General features: G+C 47.0%; 1 protein-coding gene across 8 annotated transcripts in view; it reads left to right on the plus strand.

The window, feature by feature from the left end:
* The first annotated feature begins 687 nt into the window (after nucleotides 1-687).
* The window catches only part of BMAL1 (basic helix-loop-helix ARNT like 1), a 108,547-nt gene continuing 96,846 nt past the window's right edge, over nucleotides 688-12,388 (plus strand). For 7 of the 8 annotated variants that reach the window (XM_055141353.1, XM_055141352.1, XM_055141351.1 and 4 more), the window contains exon 1: nucleotides 689-855. The gene's annotated coding sequence lies outside the window, so the exon portion shown is untranslated. Of the gene's footprint in view, nucleotides 856-12,388 lie in introns of all 8 variants that reach the window. The other variant, XM_055141356.1, reaches the window with a different exon arrangement.

A 12,388-nucleotide genomic window follows, 5' to 3' on the forward strand; every position in this document is an offset into this window, starting at 1 on the left:
CGCTCAGAGGTCAAGACGGTCGAAAAGAACATACGAACTGGGGGGTAAAAACGCCTTCTAGAAACACTAAGTGTTCGTTCTCTTGATTGTACTTGGGCAAACTAGGACGTTTTAGGAAAGGTCGGCACTCCAGTGTTCCTAAAATTAAGTTTCCTAGATGAAGTTTGAGGAAAGGGACTGAGGAAAGGCTGCTTTTTATTCGAGGAGCCCCGCGTGAAGCAAGGGAAGGAGAGGTGAGAGAAGTGAACCAGACTTAAAGCAGAAGCGCAGAGAAGAGGACCATCCCCCGCGACAGCCAGGAGCGCGGCGACTGCTCCCGCAGCGGCCAAGGCTAGCGGGAGACGAGAGGAGAGGGAGAGGGCAGGGGCGAGGAAACCCAGGGAAAGCGCGGGGATTGGTCCTCTTCTTGGGGCGTGCGCTTGTCCGAGACAAGCCATTGGTGGCAGGAAAATAGCAGGTAAACCGGCCTCCGCCGCCTCACTATTGGTTAACGGCCTCCTTAGCCATTACGCTATTGGTCAGAAGGCCGCCGAGCCGAGCTTGGATTGGTCAGGAACAAGCGCCGAGCCCCGAGCGTTCGGATTGGCTGGCGGCGAGAGGCAGGTATCCGGGCTCCGCGGCTCCTCCATTGGTGGGCGGGGAAGGGGGGTTGGGCACAGCCATTGGTGGGCGGGGGGCCGGGCCTGGGCCGGCGGGGAGCGGATTGGTCGGAAAGTAGGTTAGTGGTGCGACATTTAGGGAAGGCAGAAAGTAGGTCAGGGACGGAGGTGCCTGTTTACCCGCGCCGGACTCACCGCCGCCGCCGCCGCGGGATTCGAGTGGGGGCGCGGGCGCGGGCGCTCCCGGCGAGCCACGGTGAGTGTCGGGCTGGTAGCTACCCGTGGTGCGGCCCCGGGCACCCCGTCGGGGCCGTTAGCAGCCTGGCAGGCACGGCGTCCCCCGCCGCCGCCGCCCGCCCGGGGCGCAGCCCGGCCGCCGGGGAACCCTGCCCGACGTGCCCGCTGCCGGCCTTAAAGGGCCCGTGCCCGCTCCCTGCCCCCCACCAGGGCCGCGGGGAGGCTGCTCCCCTTAAAGGCGCCGCGCCCGTCCGCCCCCATCCTCTCCCGCGGGGGCTGACGCTGTGGGGTTGGGCGGGCAGAGGTGCAGCCGGCGCCCTTAAAGGGACTGGCAAGAGTGTCCGCGGGAATACCCCTCTCCCGTCCGTGGGGCTTCGCTACCTGACGTGGGGCGGGAACCGCCAGCTACCTCTTAAAGGGACAGCTCCGCCCTGTGGGCGCAGTGACCCGCCTGAAGGCGAGTCAGGGATATTGTCCCCGGGAGCGGCGCCTTCCCTCCCTCCCCGCCCGCACCCCCTGGAGAGCACCAGCCTCGGCGGGCTTGCCTTCCCCGGGCGGAGGGGCGCGCGATGCTGCTTTTGCCCTTCCTCCACTTCCCTTTCGGGAGCCTGCGGGGCTGGGTGGGGGCGGGGAGGGCGTCTCCGTCGAGCCCTGGGAAGTCCGAGCCCGCCCGCCCGCCCTCCCTTCGGCCCAGTCTCGGGGGAGGTAGGGGGTGGGGGGCGGTTCCTTGCCGCACCCGGGCATCCCTGGCCCCGAGCTGGGGCCGGGCAAGCGCGCGAACTTTCGTCCAGCCTGCCGCCGTCTTGAGTGCTGGACAGCCCCAGCGCCCCCCTCCTCCCCGCGAGGCTGTCCGGAGGGTCCGCGAGCAGGTGCCCCGACGGCGCGGGGAGGGTGGCCCGGCCAGCCCAGGTGCGGGCCCGCCGCCCGGAGCCCCGCGGAGGGCGGAGCGAGGCTGCCGCCCGCGCCGAGTTTGACAGATGTCAGAGAAGGAGAAAGGGTGCCCGCTCGCGCTGCCCTGGCCGGCGGCGACAGCCCTGGAGAGCGCTCGCCGCGGGGTCGGAGAAGCGCAGGGACGGGGAGAGAGAGAGACAGAGAAATGAACGGCCGCCCGGGTGGGGTCGCGGGCGGTGGCGACGGGGCGCACGCGGGAGCCGGCCCCGGGCTGGCTGCGGACAAGAAAGGGCTGCCCCGGGCGGCCGTCAAGTTTGTGCTGGCTCGTGGGCATGGTCAAGTTTGTGCTGGCTCGTGGGGGGACCGGGCCAACACCCCTCTAGCCCACACTCCCCTCTCCAGCCGCCTCCCCTCCTGGACCCTTCTCTGGTCTCCTGGCGCTATTTGGTTACCTCCTATTGCTGTCTTCGCTGCTACCCCCCGGTAGGAATTGCCAGCCAAGTTTTAGAACCCAGCTTCCTAGAAGAAAGGTTTGGGGTTTATGCAGAAGCATATCTTGGTCTGTACCTGTTATTCCTAGGATCTTCGTTAAAAAAAAAAAAAAATCTATAAAAGCTGCCCATTAGATAGATGCCGCTCATTTCCTGCAAAGCTTGCTAATCATTTGTCTTTTTGACATCTGCTGCTGTTCCCCTTCTTTAGTCTATTTTTATATGACAACTATTATTTTAATTCTTCTGGTCCCATTGATATCAGGATCTGTCAATTTGGGTTGGTGGAGTTTTTTTAAATTAATGTAACTGGTTGAATCATGAGCTTAAAATAATCATTGCTGCTCCTGAGCAGTTTGGAATAATCGCATGCTCTCCATGCTTGCAAGACTTAAAAAAAATAATAAAATAAAAATCACTGCTGTTGAATTTTATTTCCTCTGAATGAAAATCTAAAAAAATTTTTTTTTAAATACAAAATAGAGATTTCAGATCGTGCTTTGCTGAGTTCCCAATGTTGATAAGTCTTTGAAACAGTTCGATAAATGTATTTGGAAGGTTTGAGATTTCCTGGGCTGCCTGTTTTATCTCCTTAAGTTTGCCTGGATCATCTGAGACTAGCTATAGAGGTTTTTTGATTTTGATTGTAGAAGCTGCCAGTGAATATTAATGCAAAATACTACTATTAATAAAACCCTAGTTAAATTTGTACCTTATTCCTGTCCCTAAAGTTCCAGAAGAGGCTGAGGGAGAGGTGCTGGTGAGCCAGAAAAGCTCTAGACTGCGAGAGCAGCCTGGTCCCAGCCACAGGAGACTGTGCTTCTGGGGCAAGGTGTGGACACTTGCCTGGTTTTCTTTGCCTGGGGTGCAAAGTAAGATAGTTTGAGCCAGGTGATCTCAGAGGTTCCTTTGGCTGGAAAGTTCTGTGCATCCTTACATACTTAATTCATTTGAATTCAGACGAATATTTACCTGCTGGAACCTCCTGAACATCTGAGCTGAAGCTCTATTTTCTTTGGAAACTTAAACAGATCAACAGATGGTGTTTCAAAGAATCCATTTCAAGTGATTTATAATATGATGACTACCCGGGAGCTTGCTGTTTGCAGTAGAGGTTTGCATACCACAGGGAGGAAAGGAGAGTGGCTGTGCTTTCGGATTTATCCTTCCACACCAGCAGTCTCTAAGAATTTGTATGCTAAATCATGAACAAGTCCTGCTGGGAGGTGGTCATGTTAACAACCCTTCAGAATATGTTAAAACTAAATATTTAGTATCTTTTTTTGTGGTCTAGTGGTCTTCTGTGAATTTCCTTTATTTCATCAACAACTCTCACTGAGTTGGGAAGGAGTCAATAGTAAAGAAAGTTCCTGCTCCTTACAATGTTACAACTAGGCAATGATTTTAGTTAGTGTCATGGTTACACATTTTTCGGAATTTAAAATACTCTTATTAGATGTTGTCCTTTAGTTAGGTGCTCAGGAACACTGGCTTGTTGCCCTTCACAGTCCTTTCCTTCCTCATTGCCATTGTATCACATCCTGAATTTACTCTAAACACCCACTCTGGCCTTTCTCCTCCCTGTCTCTCAAAATCTGATCTGTCCTTGATAGAGTGATATATAAGGACAAGAAGGAAATAAGTAGGGTGAGATCAGAAAGAGAATGGCCTCAGAGAAAAACTCCTGAAAAAGAGTCCAGGGTATGCACTCAGAATATGCAGAAGATGATCCTCACAAGCATCCTGCTCTTCACTAATCTTTGTGTCACCATCTAGTATGTCTGAAATCCAATTGAGAGTGCTCACCCACCCCCCTAGTTATGAGAATGTGAAGAGAATTCACCTTTCCAGGTATCCTACTTAAGGACACCCCATTTCCAAGCCCCTCTGCTCTTTCCCTTCCTTTCCTGAAATAGAGCAAGTGCATTTTATCACTCTCACTTAAGCTCCCTCAGCCTGTGTTCCCTAGAGCTCCAGATGTTCACTTCTTTCCCCCACTGTTTCTTCCTCTCTTCACAGATAAGAGGAAATAGGCAGCTCTAGCCTTTGTTCCTCTTGCACCCTTCCCTTGGATTGGAGTCTGGAAAAAGAAGGACTCTTGGCTTGTGTTTGGGCTGTGTGGTCTTGGGCCAGTACACAACAGCCCAGACCACAGGCTCCTTCCCTGGAGGGGTGAGTGCCTGGTGTGAGAGTCAAGAGAGACGATGCATGTAAAATGCCTGGCACACAGGAATCTCTCCTTCCCATTGTTGCCGGCCCATCCCTTCTATCCTATTTGTCCTCAGCCTCCTCCCACACCCCCAGAAGCCTTTGTCTTGATTCAGAAGAGGAGGAATGGATGGGGAAACAGGTGGGCTGGGAACCTCCTGTTCAGGGAGCTTTCCCAAGTTTACTTGGTAGCCAGAAGTCCATGTCTTTCTAACTCCCCCCATCCCTTCCCCCTTCCAGTCTCTGCCAGGACTGTGATCTGTGAGTCTCCACCATTCTTTCATCTGCTCTGTCCTTGGCTCCTGCCATCTGACTTCTCTCTACCACCCTTCTTGACATTTCTTCTAAAGGCTCTTCATAAACTTTAAATCTTGGATTCTAGAGGCCATCCCCTTGATAGCTTTGGCTGCTACCAGTCTTTGCCTCTTTAGATTCCTCTCGGCTCTCAGCCTCTGGGTCATGATGCTTCCTTAGTTTTCTTCTGACACACCTTAAAGGTAGTTGTCTGTTCTACCTTCCCCTCTTCACACTGTCCCCCTTATCCCCCATTTCCTGTTTTTAGTCTCTTTTGTGCCAGCTGCTAAGAAGAAGCTTCGCTATAGACATATGGCGCCTTTATTATAAATGTAATTTGTGGGTCTGGAGTTACAGGTTGCAAACTGCTTGAAAGTGCATTCTCATTTCATCCTTGTACCATTTGGAGCCTGTACCTCTACCACACAGAGCTGTCCCGAGAGGCAATTTGGTTGGGTGTTTAAGAGCACAGACTTTGGAACAAGGTTCTATTAGGTATCACTTTTTTTTTTCTTCAATCCTAACTGTTTCTAACTAGTTTGATGATTTGTCGTGCTGTTGCTTTTTTGTTCTCTGTGTTGGTGGCATCATTTATAAGATTAAGATCATTGTAGTCCTTCCCATAAAGTGTTGTACATGAAATGGGTTAAAATGTTAAAAATATGTAAGGCTTTTCATGGCCTGTAGTAAGTGCTTAATGAATCTTGGATGTGAGTATCGCACTTCCTTCTTTCCTCTTTATATCTAGTCCAGGACTTCGAAAACTTTTCCCACTCTTGACCTCCTTTTCTCCAAGAAATGTATCACAGGCGAGGGCTGCCAGAAACACCTTGGATTCATTACACACTTGATTTTGAGTTGATCTTTGGTCATGGCACACTCTGAAATCTTTTCCTGTTGCCAGATTTACTGGGACCTTGCATTCAGTTACATGGCCCCATGCCCGGTCTCGGCACACAGTTTCAGAAGCTAGGACCCAGCCTGCTGTGCACCAGACCTTAAACTGCTGTGTGCATAATACTGTTCAGACAAGCCACAGATCTGCTCGTTCCCTGGATTGACTCTTAACTCACTCTGTGCCCATGTTTAAATCCTATTCTGCTTAATATGCACCTCAAATGCTGGGTCTTCCAGGTGCTATTTCTCCATTGGGTTTTTCCTTATGTCCCACACTTAGCATCAGTGTCCCCACTGCTACATTCTGCATCCTTTTGGGCTGTGTCTTGGAATATCTCACCAGCTTACTCAGGTTTAGCAGCATTGCAAGGAGGAGGTGATTATCTCGGTTTTTGAGAATGACAGCCGCAGGGAACCTTTAGAATGTGCAGCTCCAACCCCAATTAAAGATCTTGAGGAGGATGGGCGAGGGTGGGTGGGCACTGGGGCATTGAGCAGGCGGGGAAGTGAGGATATCCTGTGGAGAGGTGGGACCATGAGGAAGGAGGGATTGAGTTGGAGACTTCAGATCAGAGTGAAATAAGATTGGCTACGTTTTAGTCATCTTTGCTTTAGAGGAATGTTGAGTGCTGGCATATGATGAAAAATGTTTTTTGCATTAGTACATGATGTACTCATAAGTAGCATAAACCCATCTTTATACAGACTGGTTAAAGAAAGGGATGGATGGGCTGTCTAATTTAATATTCTGATTAATGACCCTACCCACTGGATTGTGTACACTTACTGAGTAAAACATTCACACTTGCTTATACCTTCAACTTCCGTCTGAATTGTGTAACCCAGGCATTTTGCTTCTTTGAGTCTGTTTACTTCACCTGCAAAATAGGAATGATAATAGGGATAGCAATAATAGCTAACACTTATTGAAAACTCTGTGTGCTAACAAATGTTAGTCACTGTATGTTTATTAACCCACTTAATCCTCATAACAATTCTATGAAGTAGCTAAGATGTTTATTCTTATTTTGTAACTGAGGTGTTTCTGTAATTGCCTTGGTCACTCAGCCAGCACGATGGAACAGGCTTTGTGCCTGGGGGACTCCAGAGTGTTCCCTAAGCATTGTTTGTTTTGTTGTCTTTTGAGGTGTATGTGTGGGAGGTGGGTGGCGGGGATTGAATCCAGAGCCTCACACATGCACAGCGTGTACTCAAGCACTGAGCGACAACTCCAGCTTGTCTTCTGCAGTGGCACTTCCTGGGCAGAGCCGGTGCGTTAGATCCTGTAAGTGAAGTGCCCAGCACCATGCCAGGAGTCGAACAGGCCTGCAGTGATTGTAACCAGACTTTTTCTTGTTGGCACATATGGTGGGATGTTTTTTAAAAGCAGGACCAATGGTGGGGCATGAAGAATGTATATGTTAGGATATAATCTCAGGAATATTTATGGGGATAGTGAGCTTTCTTCTTACCCCCTGTTGTGCTTCTCTCTCTCTCTCTCTCTCTCTCTCTCTCTCTCTCTCTCTAACTCTCTTTCTCTCTCTCTCTCTCTGTGTGTGTATGTGTCTATCTATCTGTCTCTGTCTCTTTCTATCTCACTCTCTTCCTCTGTTTTGCATTGCTGCTTTGCCACTGACACGGGATGGGTCAGCCTGCTCCTCGCGTGAGGTGAACAGAGCTCATTCCACCTGCCCCTGTGCTGGCCATAAGCAGGACTCCTTTCTGGGCAGGCAACATCTTGCTCCTCCTTCTCCCTTTCCTCAGCTCTTTGCCCCAGCCTGGTGTGTAGTATCCAGTACACAGATATATGTATATATAATGTATATATATGTATATATAATGTATATAATGCCAGTTGCCCTTCCCTCCCAAACACATGTAGATAGTAAGGGAGACATTGTTTTATGTCAATAACCTCTTACATAAAAAATATGTTATATAATGTTCAAATATATGCTGCATATGACATTAGATACTAACTTTTCCCCAGAGGAATAAGAAGATAATAAACACAGGCCTTACAGAATGCTCTTAATCTCAGGCTTGGGAGGCATGAAAAGCTGTGCTCTGCCTTCAGAGCTATTGTTTTGAACCTTTGTTATATATATTTTTAATTATTGTAATTTTTTTTGAGTCACCATGAGATACAGAGTTATGAAGCTGATCATGGTTGGGCTTCGGTCATACAGTGTTCTGATACCCATCCCTCCATCAGTGTACATTTCCCACCACCTGTGTCCCCACTTTCCCTCCTGCCACCCTCCTCCCAGTCTGTCTCTGTGGCAGGCACTTTTCTTCTTTCTCTTTCTGTCTCTGTCTCTGTCTCTGTTTTTCTGTCTCTGTCTCTGTCCCACTCTCTCTGTCTCTCCCTCTCTCTCCCTCCCTCCTCTTTGAGGCTTTATGGTTTGCAATACAGATACTGAGAGACTATCATGTTTGTTCCTTTAACTGTTTTCAGCACACAGTTCTTATCCAGAGTGATCATTTTCAACTATCTTTGTCATAGTGAACCTCTGTTATTGTGCGTGCTTCAAATGAAGGCTGCAGAGGAAACTGAAAGATGCTATTATGAGATACTTCTGTTTGTCTGTCTGTGTCTATCTCTCTATCTCTTTTTCAGGGAAAATGCCTTGACATCTTGCTATTTTATGTCTCTGTGTAAGCAAAAACTCTTATGCTTGGCCCCCGCCCTGCCCCCACCCATGCACACACTTTGACCACCAAGTTTAGCTCCTCCTTCCCACCTAGGCCTCCAAGTTTATTCTCCTTCCCACATGCACACCTCTGCTAAGGTCATCCTTTTAGCAGTTTACTGCTTTGAGCACTTCTTTCTTTAGTTCTTCCCACACACTGTGACCAGCTTTGCCTTCTAAGAACAGCCCTGTTGCCAGTAGCACGTCATGGGCACCTCTGTTTTCAGATCTTCAGATTCTCCAGAGTCTCACTTTGGTCCACCAGCAGCCAGGTGCCCCCCTGTCCCCCTTTCCTCCCCACCAATTCCCAAACAGAGCCTGATACCTGGATTCTGTTGTGCTTGATTATCTCTGCCAGGCTCACGCTGTCCTGCAGCAAAGTCTCGCTTGCTGGCTGTCCTTTGCTCTAGTCTTCCCTTGACCTGAGAGACAGGACTCTCCTTGGATCTTGCTCATTTGCACTGGCTCTCCTGAGGCAGCGTTTGCCCTGTTGGCACGCTGGCTTTCGTTCTCTTTTATTTGTGATCACCAGCCTTTCATTCGGATGAGTGGTCCTTGCTAATTAGCAAATGATCATGTTGTTAGCTGATCAGGGTGACCAGTTCTCTCATTTTTTAACTTGTTTGATGAATAAATTATCCTCATGGTTCCCTCTACAGCTGTACTCATTTCCTCCTTCAGTGAAGTTCATGGGCTGCCTGCCATGGGCCTTGCAATGTTCTAGGCACTGAAGATGCAACAACAGAAACCAGAGTTTCTGTCAGAGGAGACCAATAAGAGACCATTTAGCAGGTTAACTCCTGATAGTGAGAGAGTCTAGTCTAATCAAGTGAACTATGTTGGTGAACAGTGGAAAGGAAGTTACTTAACCTGGGTCTTCTGGGGAGGTCTTTCTGAGGTGGCAGCATTTGAGTTCAGTTGTGATAAGATCTAGAGGAACATATTCCATGAAGAGGGAACAGTAAGCACCAGGCCCTAAGATTAAAGGTCGGTTGATGAGGAAAGTGGAAAGCAGTGTTACTGGATTGAGTTCCATGTGTTCACCAGCTTGATTTTCCCTGTTAGCCTTTTAGCTCAGTACTAGAAAGGCCCTTGTGAATTTTTGGATACAGAAGTTGGCTCATTGCCCTGGATTATATATTGTTTAAGAGACAATCTACTGTACCCTGCTCAAAAGGCTTTAAATAAAACACTATTTTGCATATAAATAAATTAAGACTCTCATAAATATGCTTCTCCCATGTATCACCAACTATTACTATTAATTTTGTTCAGTGTAGATCTTAAGAACTCAGAATTCTATTATACATACATAGGCATCTGATACATAGGTTTTAGACCCAGAGAGATAGTAAAAGAGAAAAGGCACTTGCCCTGCGTGCAGCTGCTGTGGCCGGAACTCTGTGGTTCTAATCCCTGGCATGCATGTAGTCCCTAAACACTGCCAGGACTCCTGAGCACCATCAGGTATATCCTGCTACCACCCCTGCTTCCCCCCAAAAAATAAGTCCTCAAAACTAAACAAATTTTGTTCCTAAAGTTCATTTGGAAAGTAGTTGATTGAAACTTGTGGGAAAAAATTAACCTAAATGGTGGTTCTGTTCCAAGTGAGCCCATAAAAATTAGTGCTGACTGTAGCTGAGATCCTGCTATTTAATACTAAAGCATTTTCAGCAGTAATTCTGAAGCTGGACGACCTCAACTCTATAGCATTATAAGGTTCTTTACTATTCAAATTTTGGGGACCTACTTACATTAGTCATATTTCTACTCTTTTGTCGGTATAAAAAAGTTTCCCAGTTGGGATTTTTCCCTTTGTGTCTTTTTTTTTTTTTTTTAGTATTTAAACAGATTCATTCTCATGGATGAGGCTCGTCCCGAGCCTGTCTGTGAAGATCAGCCATGAGCATGGCAGCGATTGGGTTCTGGAAGCTTTCGACTGCCAGGACTCTGTTGGGGTGGGCTGTGGGCTCACCTGCCGTGTGCCCCAGAGGAGACTCAGCCTGGTGCGGGCTCTGGAGGCATCTCTGCAGCTGTTGCTCTCTTCCAAGGTTTATTTGTGAGTCACCTTTGAGTCTTAAGATGAAGTTTCTTGTGTTTGAAATGAGGTGCAGAATGGGGAACCGGGAACTGGGAAAGACCTAGACTGCAGACCCGGCCTCTTTCATGACTTCCTAAGTACCGATGAGTTGAACTTTGATTTCTAGGCTTGGTGATAAAATCCTGTCTCCTCAACATAGCAGGAAAACATCTCCTTACATTTTACCTCATTGTTTAAACGTGCCCTCAGATAGTTACCTCCAATTTCTTTTTGAAGAAATCAAGGACAGAGAAATACTGAGGAGTTCAGTCAATGCTCATGTACATACTCAACAGTTACTCATTTCATGTGCATCTTGATTTTGAACAGCTCTCTTTCTTAATGAGTTGAAAGAAATTTTGTCCTAGAACTTTTGGTCTAGATAAGATTCCTCTGCTCTTGGCCAACTTATCTTCCATATAATTATGTAAGTCAGTTTTTCATCTTAACTCTTAAGGATAAAAATGGTGACTATGGTTTGTTGCTCGTGAAATATACTTATAAGTGCCCTTGGGGAATGAAATGAGTTTGCAGGAAAGAGCAAAGCTGTAAGAGTGTGGGATCAAAAACAATTTTAAATGTTAAATGCGAAGCTATTTTCAGTATTCTGCCTGAAAGAGAAAAAAAAAATTCTTTTAAGGCTTTACATGATAGAAGAGGTTTCTGTTCCAAAGGAGAAAACAGCCTCAGGTTTTGCAGTGGTGGAAGCGACTTGATCCTTTAACTGCTGCTCCTCCTTCCCTCCTTTCTCACCTGTGAGCTTTGTTTTTGGCCTCATGAACCGCAGTTGAGAGGCCTGAGTTGAGAGCTCAATTGGACTTTCCGTGTTAGGCACTTAGAGTTCAAATGACTCAGGGTTCATAATGCTATGTTACAAATTCCAGCACATTCTAAGAGAGAGGGAGCCCTCAGCAAGTTGCTGGAGCACTATTTCTCATTGCCTTTCTTTGGTCAGCTGTGAGCAGCATGTGCCTTCTGTCCTCCCTCTGCCCCTTGTTTATTCTTCCTTAAAGGCATTATAAAGAGTTGACTCAAAAAATTGTTCCCTGTGAATTTTATTTTGGAGCTCACTGGTGACATCATAGTTGATCTTCTCACTAGAAGCTTGAATATGAGACTTTCATGTTTCATTCTCTCCTGCATCTGCATCTACTGAGATAGTGTCTGCAGAGAGTAGTCACTCAGTAAATATGTATTGAATAGGTGAAATAAGCTCAAGAATACTTTAAATTTTCTTAATCTCTAACAATATAGGCTCTTGGCCTTGGTCTTGAAAAGTACTTTGGAGTTAGATTACTATTTCTTGTTGACATTTATGTTTTTCTTATTCAGGTTAGCCAGATAGGACTATCAGTTATTGATGATCAGAGCTTAACTGTGATTATTACTACCCTGCTGATGTTCATCTTTAATTGGCTCCAAAGTACAGCAAATCAATAACAGTTATATCAGTAAAAAGAATTAAAAAAAAATTTCTTTAGACAGAGTCCCTACACATTTTTTGTTTCAGTCAACAGGTACCTGGAGGCCCATATACACCAGGCATGAAGTCAGACTCAGGTAGAACAGAAATCATCATGGCCAAGTAGCCTAACATTTAATCTCTCGATCGGCTATAATCCAAAGCCACATACAATGCCAGTGGAGTGTTTTTAGACTGTCAGTAAGTGCTACAGGAATTCAGACAGTAAAGTGGTCTTTGTGAATTGTCTCCTAGATAAGCAGGATGTTCTGTGGAGGTGATTAGGTTTAACTCAGACATTTGAGGTTGGGTAGGATTTAGATTCATAGACCAGGATACCAGTGGTGTTTCTAAGGAGTGGAAGGTGGGAAACATAAGCTTATTAAAATTTAAATTCCAATATAGGAACACAGACTTGCCTAGAGTTGAGGGGTTTGGAATCATGGTGGGAATTTCGTTGGAAGACCAATATAGGCCTAAATCTAAGTCATGCCATTTCAGATTTAAGTTTCAGACAGATCTTGGTTTTCTTAGGA

Source organism: Sorex araneus, chromosome 6 (genome assembly GCF_027595985.1).
Source record: "Sorex araneus isolate mSorAra2 chromosome 6, mSorAra2.pri, whole genome shotgun sequence".
NCBI classification, from domain to species: domain Eukaryota; kingdom Metazoa; phylum Chordata; class Mammalia; order Eulipotyphla; family Soricidae; genus Sorex; species Sorex araneus.